Source organism: Papaver somniferum, chromosome 6, assembly GCF_003573695.1.
Source record: "Papaver somniferum cultivar HN1 chromosome 6, ASM357369v1, whole genome shotgun sequence".
NCBI lineage: Eukaryota > Viridiplantae > Streptophyta > Magnoliopsida > Ranunculales > Papaveraceae > Papaver > Papaver somniferum.
This window is the reverse complement of record NC_039363.1, coordinates 7,467,157-7,482,184: the sequence shown is the minus strand read 5'-3', so window position 1 is coordinate 7,482,184 and position 15,028 is coordinate 7,467,157. Positions and strand designations below refer to the sequence as shown.

Here is a 15,028-nt window from a genome sequence, read left to right as displayed (position 1 = left end):
TACCGCTTATATTTTCTATATCAATTTTCATATTTTTGTATTATGAAATATTGATCTTTTTTTTTTAGAATCGGAAAGCATTTCAACAATGTCTGCAGCACTCGGTCTAAACGGTGCGATTAGCCCCCAAAACCACCCAACCCGAACAAAGGGAATAAAGGGTCATTTTCACTGGGATGTAACTTTTGTCATTATGCATGACAACGTTGCTTGGAATAAAAATAAATTGCTGTCTTAACAACACCCCGAAATGAAGAACTGGTATGTAGTTGTTAAGGCAGGCAAATGAAAGTTGAAGTGTTGGATATGGATTTGTGGTTTGGTCGAGGTCTTCACCAACTCATCGTGGTGTGGTGGTGGTATGAGTTTTGCCAAGTCTGATGGTTGAGTTCAAAGGGGTTCAGATGCCATGGCTCAGTGGGGTCGTGTTCGAGGCTTGATTAGAAGAAACTAACAATAAGCAGGAAAAGTGGTCGATTTGGTTCTTAGTTGGGTTTGAGTGGTGCCATAACATCAGTTGAGAATTGATTGTTATTGATGGATGGTGACTGATTATGAAGGGTATATATAGAGTTGTTATGGGATTATTATCAGACATGAGTCCTAATTGGAAGAGCAGTGAAGTTTTCAGGCGAGAAGTGTTGTTGTTGGTTAGAATAGATCGATGAACGGCTGAGATCTTTGAGTGATTTCGTGTATGATTCAACCTACCTGTTGGGTTTCTATGTTCTTTCTTACAAAATGGCTGGAAATTAACAATCACCAGAAGGACATCTACATCAGTTTCCCTAATTGCTATTGCAGAAAACGCGTTAAGGATGATTGTGTAAAGAACCAGTGAAGGCTAGTGGGGAGCGTTATGGTAAACACATATTTAGCAATGTAGAAGGGTTACGTGTAATCTGTTTCTCCCCAAAAATAGAAACAGGATTTCTTTAATATAATCTCTGCATGCCATAAATTTGTAGGAGTAGTTGTGAGTGATTGTCTTTGTAGGAGCTCTCGTTAGCTTCAGTCTTTGTTTTCTTATTAAAAAAAAATAAAGTTGTGAGTGATTGTCATCAGTTCCACTCTTTCTTCCTCAGTCTGCTTCTTCTTAATCTTAGACTGACATTTCTGTTTTCCTGCTTCTACACAAGGTTCTCTTCTTGGATCTACACACGTTACATTACAAAACAACTGTCTTCTTGGATCAATCTTCGTTTCTCTACTCCACATTCAATGGCGAAGAATCGTGTGGGGACAACTACTATTCCAGGTGAGAACTGAGAAACGAAAAACAAATTATACTCCATTATAGTATTAGAAAAAATCACATTAATATTTGTATTCATGATTCTCTCGTTTTTTGTTTTCGAACTCTGAAAATTTTATTTTCCTTAAAGTTTTTGACTTTTCGTGGACCCATTCAGATCCAAACGTCATCTTCTTCCTCCTCGTTCTTTTTTACAGAGAGTTCCGGTGAAGCCCCATTGAAAGTTCGATCAATTTTTTTTCTTCAAAATCATACCATGGTGAAACTCTTAAACAAAATCTCTTATTATTCTGCACCTTAGATCACATCAGATCACTGATGCCAATTGAAAAATTAAATCGATTAATTTTGAGAGAAATGGGGCTTTGAGGATTATTGATTTTGCAATCATTTTTGCAACCGCATTGTTTTGAGATTGGGCACCCTTTTAAGTTTTTTTTTGAGGCTTGCGAATGATCAGAATACCTAGAAATAGAAAAAGAAATCTATGTTTTTTATAATGGGTTATTAAGTTGCTTGTGAGATCCATTAACATTCTTATCAACTTAATCAATTTGTTTTTTCTCTTTTCTTTTTTGCCAAAGATGATTAACTTTAATAACTAAGAGCACTTGCATTATGGATAATAATAGGCTCTCAATGGTACCATGGGGTTTGTCAAACCCTAGTGAGCATTTTCTACTGAATTTTCAGTTTATTTGATTGCTTAAGTTTATTTGATACTTACTGTATATAAGTTAACATGAAGGAAATGAATTGTATTTAAAAAGAAGGCCTAACTTGTGTGAGTCAATTGGAAGTCCACGTGACTTTGTCAACTTACGCTGACCAAACAATGCTACAGCCTTGATTTTCAATACCTTTGACGCCCTGGAGATGGAGGTTTTGGATGCAGTTAAGTCTCAGTTGCCACTGCCGCCTGTTTACACCGTTGGCCTTTTCATTTACTCCTCAATCAGTTTCCTTTAAGTGAGTTGCATTTTCTTGGATCAAATCTGTGGAAAAAAGATACAAAGTGTCTGAAATGGCTTGATTCCATAGAATCTAACTCAGTTGTGTATGTGAATTTCGGCAGCCTCACTGTTATGAATGGGGACTAGTCAACAGTAAGTATAATTTCTCATGGATCATAAGGGATGATCTAGTAGTTGGTGAGTTGGCTTCATTGCCAGCTGAGTTTCCAGAACAAACTAAAGAAACAGGACTACCAGCAAGTTGGTGCCCACAAGAAGATGTCCTGCATCACGCATCAATAGCTGGATCTTTGACACATTGTGGTTGGAACTCAACTCTCGAAGGCTTGAGTTGTGGGGTTCCGTTGATCTGTTGGCCATTTTTTGGAGACCAGCAAACAAACTGCAGGTACTCATGTAACCACTGGCAAGTCGGTATTCAGAGAGATGAAGTTAAGAGGTTGGTGAGAGAGTTAATGGAAGGAGAGAAAGGTAAGAAGATGAAGAAAATAGTCTTGGAATGGAAGAAGAAAGCGGAGGAAGCCGCTTCACATGGTGGTTCCTCTTATGCTACTATAGACAAGATTATAAGCGAAATACTTGGTAGCAAAAGAAAGAGTACCCACTATCATTTGCAATTTACAGATTATAATTCTTAAATTTCTTATCCACAATGGGTTTTAAAATTAAGCAGATTTAATCTGGTGACTTCTTAGATTGCAGAACAACAAATAGATTCACGTGTCAAATAAAGCATGTTTTAGTGTATTGTGGGTGAGCTCGGTATTTAAATGAGACTCTTAATTAATATGGATACTGGATAGTGACTGTAGTACTATACTGTAACCATATTGGGCCCAGCCCAACTACTCAACAATCAAGACTAGTTACTTGTGTATTTGCCAACAATAATGCATTCGCAATTATATATCTTCAGTTGTTTCCAGAAAGTAAAACTTTAAAAACGAGAAAAGAGAATGTACCGTATTAAAATGTAAAAAACCAGAAACTTAGGCTTACATCAGGAAGATACTAATGACAAGAACGAGTCAGATGTCTGAAATGTACACTATACAATCCAATTACAGAAGTAGTCACACATGAAATGATGCTTTCCAGTGCTTCTTGATATTTTTGATACAAAACAAACCATTACGCAAGCCAATTCAAAACATAAATCCAAAATCCTCCAGCTACCTAACATCATAGTGTGGCTTTAAATATTACGGCCTCAACATAGTTAAATTTTAGATCATTCCAAAATCAGGATCACCCTTAAATGCTATTCATTTTTATGCTCATAAAACGAATCAACAACTACATGATCCTTCTTGCTTTAACGTGAAAAACTATAGAACCCAATCAATAACAAAACTGAAAAACAAAAGAACAAGTCCTCGTAATCTAATGTCATCAACCGCAATCTAATAGACATCAACCGCCTAGAAAGATCACAAGATTGCATTATTTTACTCCTAATTACAACATGGTTCAAAATGTCAGTGTCAGGTAGAGGGAGAGACCTAGATCAAATTGTCACTCTCAATACATTAAAACGAGAACAGGTTGGCATCGCTATGAACCAGAATATATTTACAGATTGAGAAAGGACTCAAAAACTATTGATGCGGGGCAAGATCGTTTATCTATCATTACATTTTTAATTACACTATCCATCAGACCTTCATTCATGGTTTTCGTTGTAATGTTCCACGAGAGATTGTTTCCATGGTTGAAAGATATCCACGACCAAAAAGTTGTGGTATACCTGAAATACACGACAGCCTACTGTGTTCCTATAAAAATGCGAAACAAGCAGTAATCTCTCCAACTCTACAGAGAGAGGGAGAGAGAGAGACTGAGACCGAGAGACAAAGATTAAACAGCATGGACAAGATTCATGCGGTTTGCATACCATACCCAGTTCAGAGTCACATAAGCTCCATGATGAAGCTAGCAAAGATTCTTCATTTCAGAGGGTTTGAAATAACCTTTGTAAACACAGAAGTCAATCATCAGCGTTTACTAAATGCAAGAGGGCCAGATTCGCTTAAAGGCTTAGCTGATTTTCGTTTTGAAACAATACCTGACGGTCTACCACTACCAAGCAATCCAAATGCCAGCCAAGATATCCCAACCCTGTCCATGTCAACACAAAAGAACTGCTTAGAACCTTTTCGAAACCTTATTCATAGACTAAACAATACTACATATTCAAATGTCCCTCCTGTGAGTTGTATCGTTTCTGATGGTTGTATGAGCTTCACGCTACAAGCTGCTAAAGAGTTTGGAATTCCAGACACTGGCCAATCAGCTTTTGTGCCTTTGTTTGTGTTCTGCACTTCTCTAATCTCGTCCAAAGAGGTCTTGTTCCACTCAAAGGTATGCAGAATCGATATAAAACTGGTACTGAATCTATCAACATTTATTTACTTATGGACTATATGTATAGTACTTTCAACTTTTGAATTATTGACATACTGTCTGACCTGCAGACGAGAGTTACCTAACAAACGGGTACATGGAGAACACACTAGTTGACTGGATTCCTGGTGTAAAAGATATCAGATTTAGAGATTTACCTAGTCTTGTTCGGACTAGCAATCCTAATGATGCCCTGCTCAATTTTATTATGCTAGAAATTGGAAGAACTTATGATGCTACAGCCTTAATATTCAATACATTCGATACCCTGGAGATGGAGGTTTTGGATGCACTCAAGTCCGAGTTATCACTACCCCCTGTTTACACCGTCGGTCCTCTTCATTTACTCCTCAATCAGATACCTTTAAGTGAGTCGCACTCTCTTGGATCAAATCTGTGGAAAGAAGATACAGAGTGTATGAAATGGCTTGATTCCAAAGAACCCAAATCAGTTGTGTATGTGAATTTTGGCAGCATCGCTGTTATGACACCTCAACAACTCGTCGAATTCGCATGGGGACTAGCAAACAGTGAACATAATTTCTTATGGATAATAAGACCTGATCTTGTAGTTGGGGAGTCGGCTACCTTGCCACCTGAATTTGCAGAAGAAATTAAAGAAAGAGGACTACTAGAAAATTGGTGCCCGCAAGAAGATGTCCTAAATCATGTATCAATAGCTGGATTCTTGACACATTGTGGTTGGAATTCAACTCTGGAAAGCTTGAGTTGTGGGGTTCCGATGATCTCTTGGCCGTTTTTCGCAGACCAACAAACAAACTGCAGGTACTTATGCAAGCACTGGGAAGTCAGTATGGAGATCAATAGCAATGTTGAGAGATCTGAAGTTGAGAGGTTAGTGAGAGAGTTAATGGAAGGATAGAAAGGTAAAAACATGAGGAAAAAAGCCATGGAGTGGAAGAAGAAAGCGGTGGAAGCCACCTCACCTGGTGGTTCCTCTTATGTTACTATAGACAAGATTGTAAGCAAAATACTTGCTAGCAAAATTACAGACCAGTAAACCTAATGATTGTCGGGGCTCTGGAAGAATTACACATACAACTAGCTGAATATTCCTAGTTACATTCTCCATTCTGGTAAAATTTATCAGGAAATATGTAATTTTCAAGTATGAGTATCAAATCTGTGAGGTCTAATAAGCTTGTAAATCAGCATTTTATTTGTGTTTAATTTGTGAATACCATTCTAGTTTTTCGGCATTCAAAAACATAAATCAAGTGTTATACTTGAAACGTAATCAATGAACTTACCTGAAGAAGCGAAAATCCTATGAGTAATCCAGCCTTCCATTCTTTCTGTTGATATTGCATTACCAGCACTAGCAACTCCATTACTTGTCCAGGTCTAGCCACATACTTCACTTAAAATTCCCCATCCTGGAATTGATGGAATATCTTAGAAGAGATGAAATCGATTGGGTGAAGACTGAGATTAGAACCATCTTGAAACTGTGTTTAGAAAGAGAAATTAGTAGGGTTTTAAGGATTTGCTAATTATGCAGGTTCAAACCATAACCTCATTAGACTTTGATCATGATTCTGTGAGCAGTGTACTGGAGACCTAATTTGGGTTCTTCTGTTTTCCTTTTTGTTTTTTTTCCTTTTCTATATGGATATCCAAGCCTGTAGACAATAGGGGAGCCACCCATTAATATCTTTCTCTGTACCACACATCGCAGACAATTTTGGGAAGACTTGAACATCCCATACCTAAAACAAAGGCAACGTGGGTCTTTTCAAATGTTTGGTTATAACCTACGTGTCCCCAGGGATATTTGCTTAACTCAGCAAGGTCGTCTACCAAGTGCCATGTTATCGCCTCAATACCAGTGATGTCTTGATGTCCATATATAAAACAGTGCACAACATAGACTAACGCAACCTTAACCCTGTCCACAACATTGAGTTTCACCCTCTCTTTATTCCCACTGTCGCACTTTTTTGTCATTTCAGCTTTTTCCTCTCTTTCTTATCTTCAGACTTTTTTTATCTCGTCAGCATCTAGATCAACTAGAATCGTATCGAAAAAAGGAAGTTAAACAATTCTGATCCGGCTACTTTTTTTTCATGACAAAAATACTTCTCCATGAGTTGGCTCCGCCCCAGAGGGGATGTCAAGTAAATGACCATTTGTAGTTGCTCGGAACAGGCCTAACAGGGCTTTCTCAGCGTTCGCGTAAACTGTTATTCCATTGTGTACACATTGCTAAAGGTATGGCATGATTGTAAATACATAGTAAACTTTGTCCAGTTACTTAAGAAAATCACCGTTGAAAACATTTTTGGTAATTTACAACATTTTTGGTAATACCTAAAATAAAACAGACACTTACGAAAATTTCCTCGAAAACAACCCCAACCAAAACAAAAAATTCCAGGAAAATACAAAAAACAACAAAGGCATCTTGACAAATTTTAGAAACTAAGCTACCATAGTACTTGCGAACTAAATCAAGAGCGCAAGCTACATTAAAGTAGGATTTTCATCAACCTCTTCCATGATTAAACCTTGTGATTTTTCTCCACACCACTAAACATTTCGTTACGATTTTCTTTCGAAGAGGGAAAGCTTAGCCTCATTATAGAACCAAATTCCATGAGATTACCTGCTGAAATCTTATTAGGACTAGGAAGAGATTTCGAGGAGCATTTCTTTTTTCTGCACACCTTAGTGTTGGCTCATAGAACCGACTCCGACACTGCTGGTTTGGTAATGCTGGTATCAGCTATTTTTGAAACAACTTCCTGACCTTCTTGGAAATGGTTATATGTTTCGAATCCGGGGATAATTGACGGGTCCGAACAAAGGGAATTTTCTCCTTGTTTCATTTGATCCAAATCCTGAGACTCATCCCGGAGACTAGGAGAAATTCGTGATGGAATAGGAATTTCACTAGAAACTGCCTTTTCCCCTTCACTAATTTGGTCTTTGAAAGCATCAACATGTAATTGAATTACATGTATAATCATCTCCATAAATTCTTCTTTTGAATCAGGAATAGTCGTCCTGATAAGCCACTTATAATCGTCGTGAAGGAAAAGAAGATCAACAACTTAAAAGGGGAAAATATGATTTAAAGCAGATGCAGGTTATGGAAGAAGGAGATGATCATAGTGATGATGGGTTGGGAGAGTAGAGGATTTTTAGATGAGGGCTGAATTAAAACATATGATGTAAAAAATAAAGTCAAAATATATGAAGGTAGTATTTAGGATGTCTTAAAAGATATTTGGGTGGTAAATAAGATAATTAGAGTTGGCAAAAAGGAAAAATGTGGATAACAAATAGGTGAAACTATATAAAACTTGTGTATAATTTTATGGTTAAATGATTATAAGGATCTGTATAAATTCTAGTGTATTAGTTCTTTGGTAATCATCTAGCTAATCTCCGGCTTGTGGTTATTCTATTTCAATCATCCCATTTTGTCAAAATAAAATAAAATTTGTTATCAGAAAGATATCTTTCTTCGGCAGCCTGCATTATTTAAGCATGGAGTGATTAGTTAAATTATCTAAAAGAAGGTTTATATCACATTGGGATGATCTTTTGGGTAAATGAATTGCGCTAAACAATTGTTGTGCACTTCACGGAGATGATATTGAAACTCATAACCATCTTTTCCTCCACCACAAAGTTTCTTTCAATGTGTGGTCCATGTTGCTTCCAAGTTGTTGGTTTGCTTAGGTTCTTCCACTGGACTTACAGATGTTAGCTCATCGGCGTAGTACCATCTTCTCTAGCTATGGAAGTTGTGTGTAGAGTTTAATATCGGCTGCAATTTTATGGTCTTATAGAGGGAACGAAACAACTGAATCTTTGATGTTAATCACACATTCAAAACTGATGGCGACCTGGGTAATGAAGCAAAAACATCAATTCTTCATTTCGGGGGAGAGAGTTTATGTGAACTTCGCAAGTTCAGTGACAAATGATTGGGATAATCTGATTTGGTGATCTAAGCTTTTCTTTTTTCCTTTCTTTCTAGCTTTGGTGATAGACATATGTACATACTCCATTCCTAATAATGTGTAATCTCTTTTCTGATCAAAAGAAAAGAATGGGATGATCACATATTTTGGTCAGCAGGGTATTAGAAATTTCCGGGAAAGACTATACTACCTATTTATTGTATGCCTAATTATAATAAAAATAGAGAAACATTTCAGTGTGATATGTAACAAAACAATGAACTGAAATGTGACAATCATTTCAGTGTGATACAAGTATAAGGAGAAGAAGGAAAACAAAAACAAGAGAATGAAAAGAAACATAATACATAAAGGAGGGTAGAAAACAACTATTAGTTACAAAGGGCACAATTAATTAATGTAAATGCTCAACAATCATCGGTTTCTTCGATGAAGGAAATGTCTCCTTCTCTTCTGATGGAATTTGTGTATTACCACCTTTAACTTGTGCTTACCCAAGAATGATGAAGACATAATTCCATACATTCAGGCACATATCCCCACTTACTCCCACCGTGTTGTTCTGCTTTTTCCTTTGCACAATCGTATGCGCACGGCCATGCTTCAGCTTTACCGATATACAAAGCCATCACCACAACCACAAACATTACCCAACTTATTATATTTGCTCTTTCCATCCCTATATATTCTCTTCTTCTTGTTTTCTTTGATATTATTTTTCTGCCAATTTATTTATAACACAGAAGAGAAAGGAGAAGTACTTGTATGGTATTGGGTATAAGTTGTTTATATATGCAATTATTTTTTGGCAAGTTTCAAGGAAAAAACTAAACTAACTCATTTGTATCCATTTATTAAAAACAAAGGCAATCTTAAATTGGGTATGCCAATCGAACTAGTTTTCCAAATTTAGGTATTATTTATTTAATATCTATGAAGATTTGTTGTATATCGATTAAAAACATTTATTTAACATATATGAAAATTTGCTGGGTTAATTGCAGAAATGTGTTGGACAACCATAAAATATTTTATTTTGAGAAAGACTACTAAAAATAAAGAACCCACAATTGGAGAATACTCATACAAATTTGGGGATATTCAAAAACAAATAAAAAAAATATTACAAAATATTTTGAAAAACCTCTTATCCAAATAAGCTTAGATTTGGATTTTGATTTTTTAGATTATGATTTTCTGCCCAGTGTTAGAGTGTAATAGAAGAAGAAGAATGATTTTAGGAGTTTGGAGAATTCTAAGTTTTATGAGTTTTTTTTTCAATTTGTTTACTTACATAATTTAAAAGTAAACCACGTATTATTTATTTAATATCTATTGAGATTTGTTGTATCAACCAAAATAATTTATTTAATATATATGGAAATTTGTTGGGATAGTTGGAGAAATGTGTTGGATAACCATAAGATATTTTATTTTGATAAAGACAAACATAAAATATGAAAGTCATCTTGGGGGATACTCACGTAAATTATGGGATATCCCAAAATAAATAAAAACATTACTAAGTAATTTGAAGAAACCCTTATCCATATAATTTTGGTAATGGCTAAATTACCCCTAAATATCCCAGGTGTATTAAAATTGAACTTAGATTTTGATTTTGTGCTAAGTATTAGAGAGTAGAAGAAGAAAAAGGATTCTTGTAGTCGGAGAATTCTAAGTTTTTTCTTTCATTTTGTTTATTTTCATAATTCAAAACTAAAACGCGACACTATGAAATTGTGCCAATTGGATGGATGAAGAAGGGGATCTTTGTTGTTATAACTTATTAGAATTGATGGATTCATATTAGATATTCCTTAAACAAACATTCCACCGAAGGAGATTCATATTATATCACTTCATGAAAGATATAAAATGGGCTCACTTAGATCATCACCGCATCTTATATGTCCAAACGAATGTTTCACCAAATCACTGTAATTTATGAAAGTATGAACTCACGAAGACCAACAGTCAATATTGTAAAAACAAAGTAAAGTTCACGTGCGGCGTTGAAAAATGTTTGTCGACAATGTCGATTGTGGTTAATTTTAAAGCCGAGAAATGAAATTTTGAAAACAAGTACAATCCTCACTGCATTCATACACAGACCAATGCTGACAATGACTCTATAATTCTTCAATTTGACCTAATTTTTGACTTGAAAGTTAAACAAATCAATCACAAAACTAGGAAAATTAATGGACGAAGAAATTTTCGGAATCGTCGACTAACTGAGGATCAAATGAAGAAATTATGGAAGAAGAGAATAAGAAGAGGAGAAGTCGGTGTGGAGGGAATTGGGATGTCAACTTAAAATGATTTAGATTTTTTTAGTTTTTATTAAGGTGTTTACATTTCACAACATAAAAAGATTCACCTTAGTGAAAATCCAATTTCATGTAACCGTGAGTACTGAGTATCCCCAATTTATGAGAATATTCCTAATTGTGGGTTTAAAATAAAGCCAATTTTTGTCTAGCTTATTTGATGTTGGGTCGGCATAAGGTTGGTTTAAAAAGCTATACCACAGTTATTTTAAGCCGTGTTTTAGCCAAAAACGGGTTACGGGTGGAATCGACTTACCCACCGACCTCATAATTAATAGTATATGGTGAATCATGAGTTATATTCAACTAGTGAACTATTACATGTGGGTACATAGTACTTATAGAGTCATTTTTAATAATGTAGTTAAGAAAATATGGATTTTTTTGTTACGACACCAACACCTTCTGCTTAGGTTTCCTTATTTAGTTTGCTTAAGTTCTCTTTATTTGGTTTACTTATTTTTAGTTAGTTTCCTTGTTTAGATAAAACTCTTAAACTTAGTATTTCTTTACGTATTCTCCAAGTATTGGTAGAGTATAAATACTTAGATCTGAGTTGTATTAATCATCAATCAATATAACACAGTTAAGTTTATTTAATTTTCTTCTCAAAGCTGGTGGCTAACCCCCAACTCAAAGGTTTATCCAGTTCTTTTCTTGTGTTTAAGCTTTTCTCCAGTGTTTAAATGTTTAGAACCCTAACCCCTGGATCAAAGCAGGTTTAGATCAAACCCTAAATTCACCAATTTGTTTTTCCTAATGGGTCAAAATTATACAGAGAATCTGAAACTCGTAAGTGATAGCATTACTGATATGTCTAAAAACCTTGATAATTACTGCTTTGGATAAACAACAACTTGACGAAGACGAGAAGAGCAAGACCAAGGATGTTGCAAAACATCAACAAAGAGAAGAAGAACAAGTTGCTCGTAAACTAGAAACAACTGAGAATAATAAAGTTTTAGCAGATACCATTACAACCAGCATAACAACAACTGTGAATACTTTGTCCACGACTCTGTCGACAAGTATATCCACAGCTTTATCTACTCACCTCACTCAAAATCTAAACACATAGATCACCAATTCGTTGAAAACAGTTTTTCCTGAATTTATTCCTCAGCCTAACAATAATAATGGTAATGGTAACAATCGTGGTGCAAATCCTCCACCTCCACCTCCACCTCCTCATGCTAGAGCTAGTGTCATTAACCTCAAGTTTCCTTACTTTGACGGAGAGGATCCTGATGGCTGGATTTTTAATGCTGATAAATATTTTTCGGTTTATACAGCTGATGATGATCTAAAGATTACTATTGTTGTTGCTAGTTTGAAAGGTGATGCTAATGTATGATATCTTTGGAAAAAAACCAAAGTTACGATAGTTACATGGGCAAAATTTTGTTCTCATGTTCATGCTAGATTTGCTCCTGCCAAATTTGTTGATGCTCGGCTAGCCATTAGCTCAATCGAACAGAAAGGGTCAGTACGAGAACATATTCCAAAATTTGAAAGATTATTAAATTTTATTGATTTTCCAGAGGATTATTTGATTAGCTGCTTTATTCGTTCATTAAAACCTCACATTGGTGCTACGGTTAAACTTTTGTCTCCACAAACTTTAACTGAGGCTTTTACTAAAGCAATCCATCAATAAGAATCTTATGAAGCTGTTAATAAGGCTGTTACACGACAACCTTATCGTCCTCCTCAATTCATACCTGCATCCACGGTACAACCTACCCTATATAATAAATATTCTTTACCTCCTTGAGCTAGAATATTATCTCCAGCTGAACAAAGAGAACGACGAGCTCAAGGTCTTTGTTTTAACTGTGATAAATTATTCACACCCAATCATATCTGTGAAAATCCAAGATTAACTCTACTGGACATTGATGAGGTTGAATCTGATTCTTCTGCTGCACAAACTGAAGAAACTACTATTTTTGATAATATTGAGATATCTGAGTCCGAGCCTAAGATTTCTTTGCGTTCATTGATGGGATCTCACTTTCCTAGAACAATGAGGATTACTGGTGTTACTAATTTACCACTTAGTGTTACTATTGGAGATGGTGGTAAATTAGACAATCGAGGAGTTTGTCTTAATGTTCCATTTTTTCTTCAGGAGCAGAATTTTACAAAATTTTTTAATCTACTTGATATTAGTGGATGTGATGCATTCTTAGGGGTTCAATGGTTGCGAACTTTAGGACAGATTAAATGGGATTTTGCAAAGTTGACCATGCAGTTTCACATTGATGGCGCAACTATTTCATTAATTGGAGATAACATCCCTTCGGTCATGATTATGGAAGCAGACTCAATGAAGCGTTTATTATGCACTGAAACTCATGCAGTTTTCGTTTAACTATCTGCAATAAATACTTCATTAACTACAGATCTTCCACCTGACTCAGATCTGCCACCTGAAATATCCACATTAATTTCACAGTTTGCTGACATTTTCAAAACCCTTACATCTCTTCCACCAGAACGGGTTCATGATCATAAATTTCCACTATTACCTGGTACTTCTCCTGTCAATGTGATGCCTTATAGATATACCCACTTTCAGAAGGATGAGATCGAGAAGATAGTTCAATAACTTCAACAAGCTGGATTTATACGGCCAAGATCCAGTCCTTACTCTTCTCCTATACGTATGGTACGTAAAAAGGATGATTCTTGGCGCATGTGTGTAGATTATCGAGCTCTAAACAGAGTCACCATCAAGGATCGTTTTCCTATTCCAATGGTAGATGAATTTCTAGATGAGTTATTTGGAGCAACTGTTTTTACAAAATTGGATTTAAGATCAGGTATTATCAAATTAGACTTCATGGAGATGATATTTTAAAAACTGCATTTAGAACACATGTGGTCATTTTGAATTCTTAGTTATTCCCTTTGGATTATCAAATGCTCTTGCCACATTTCAGAGTTTGATGAACCATATTTTCAGGCCACATTTGCGAAGATTCGTTCTTGTCTTCTTTGATGATATATTAGTTCTCAGCAAGAATATGAAGGAGCATATTGAACACTTATCTATTGTGTTTAATATATTACGAGCTAATTATTTATTTGTCAAAGAATCCAAATGTACATTCGTACAACTAATAGTGGGTTATCTTGGTCATGTAATTTCTGTTAAGGGTGTCTCAGTAGAGAATGACAAGATTCAATGCATCATTTCATGGAAAATTCCTTATACAATAAAGGAATTACGAGGTTTTCTTGGCTTAGCTGAGTATTATGGAAAGTTTGTCAAATATTATGGAAAGATCAGTGCTCCATTAACACAATTGCTCAAAAAAGATGCTTTTGTATGGTCTGACAAGGAAACTACGGCATTTCATTTGTTGAAAAAAGCTCTCACTACAACTTCAGTATTACATCTGCCAGATTTCACAAAGAGTTTACTTTGGAATGTGATGCTTCGGGAAATGGCATTGGTGTTGTTTTAACTCAATAACAACGTCCAGTTGCATTCTATAGTAAATCACTTTCTGGGAAGATTCTTAATCTCTCTATTTATGATAAAGAGATGCTTTCCATTGTTTCAGCAGTTCAAAAATGGCGTCCTTACTTACTTGGCAGATACTTTAGGATTTTTACGGATCATCGCAGTCTTAAATTCTTCCTTGATCAGAAATTATCTTCAATGGAGCAACAAAAGTGGTTATCTAAGTTATTGGGCTACGATTATGAAATCATTTTTCGTCATGGCAAAGAAAATGTTGCAGCTGATGTCCTATCAAGAAATGTTGGCTCTAATTTTCATATTTCTACACCTGTCTTTTCTGGAGTTCATGAAATTAGTAAAGAATGCCATGATGATGCTGAATTGGGAATCATTATCCAACAATTGCAACAAGATTCGACTTGTAAGGTACATTTCTCCTATACTGATGGTATATTACGTTTTAAAAGTCGTATAGTTGTACCTTCAAATTCTACTTGATGCACAAAATTACTAGAAGAATTTCATTCTAACCCTATTGGAGGGCACTCTGGATATTTAAGGACTTACAAGCGTTTGTAGCAAAAAATTTATTGGAGAGGCATGAAACATTCGGTGAAAGAATTTGTCTTTCATTGTGA

General features: G+C 35.5%; 1 long non-coding RNA gene and 1 pseudogene across 1 annotated transcript; one reads left to right on the top strand and one right to left on the bottom strand.

Moving 5' to 3' along the window:
• The first annotated feature begins 4,066 nt into the window (after positions 1-4,066).
• Positions 4,067-5,875, top strand: LOC113286836 (annotated as a pseudogene).
• On the bottom strand, positions 4,074-6,253 carry LOC113286837. Its single transcript, XR_003329535.1, has 3 exons — positions 5,904-6,253; positions 4,295-4,347; positions 4,074-4,199 (listed from the first exon to the last, which is right to left on the bottom strand). It is a non-coding gene; the product is annotated as an uncharacterized LOC113286837 (long non-coding RNA).
• Between the last annotated feature and the right edge of the window lie 8,775 nt (positions 6,254-15,028).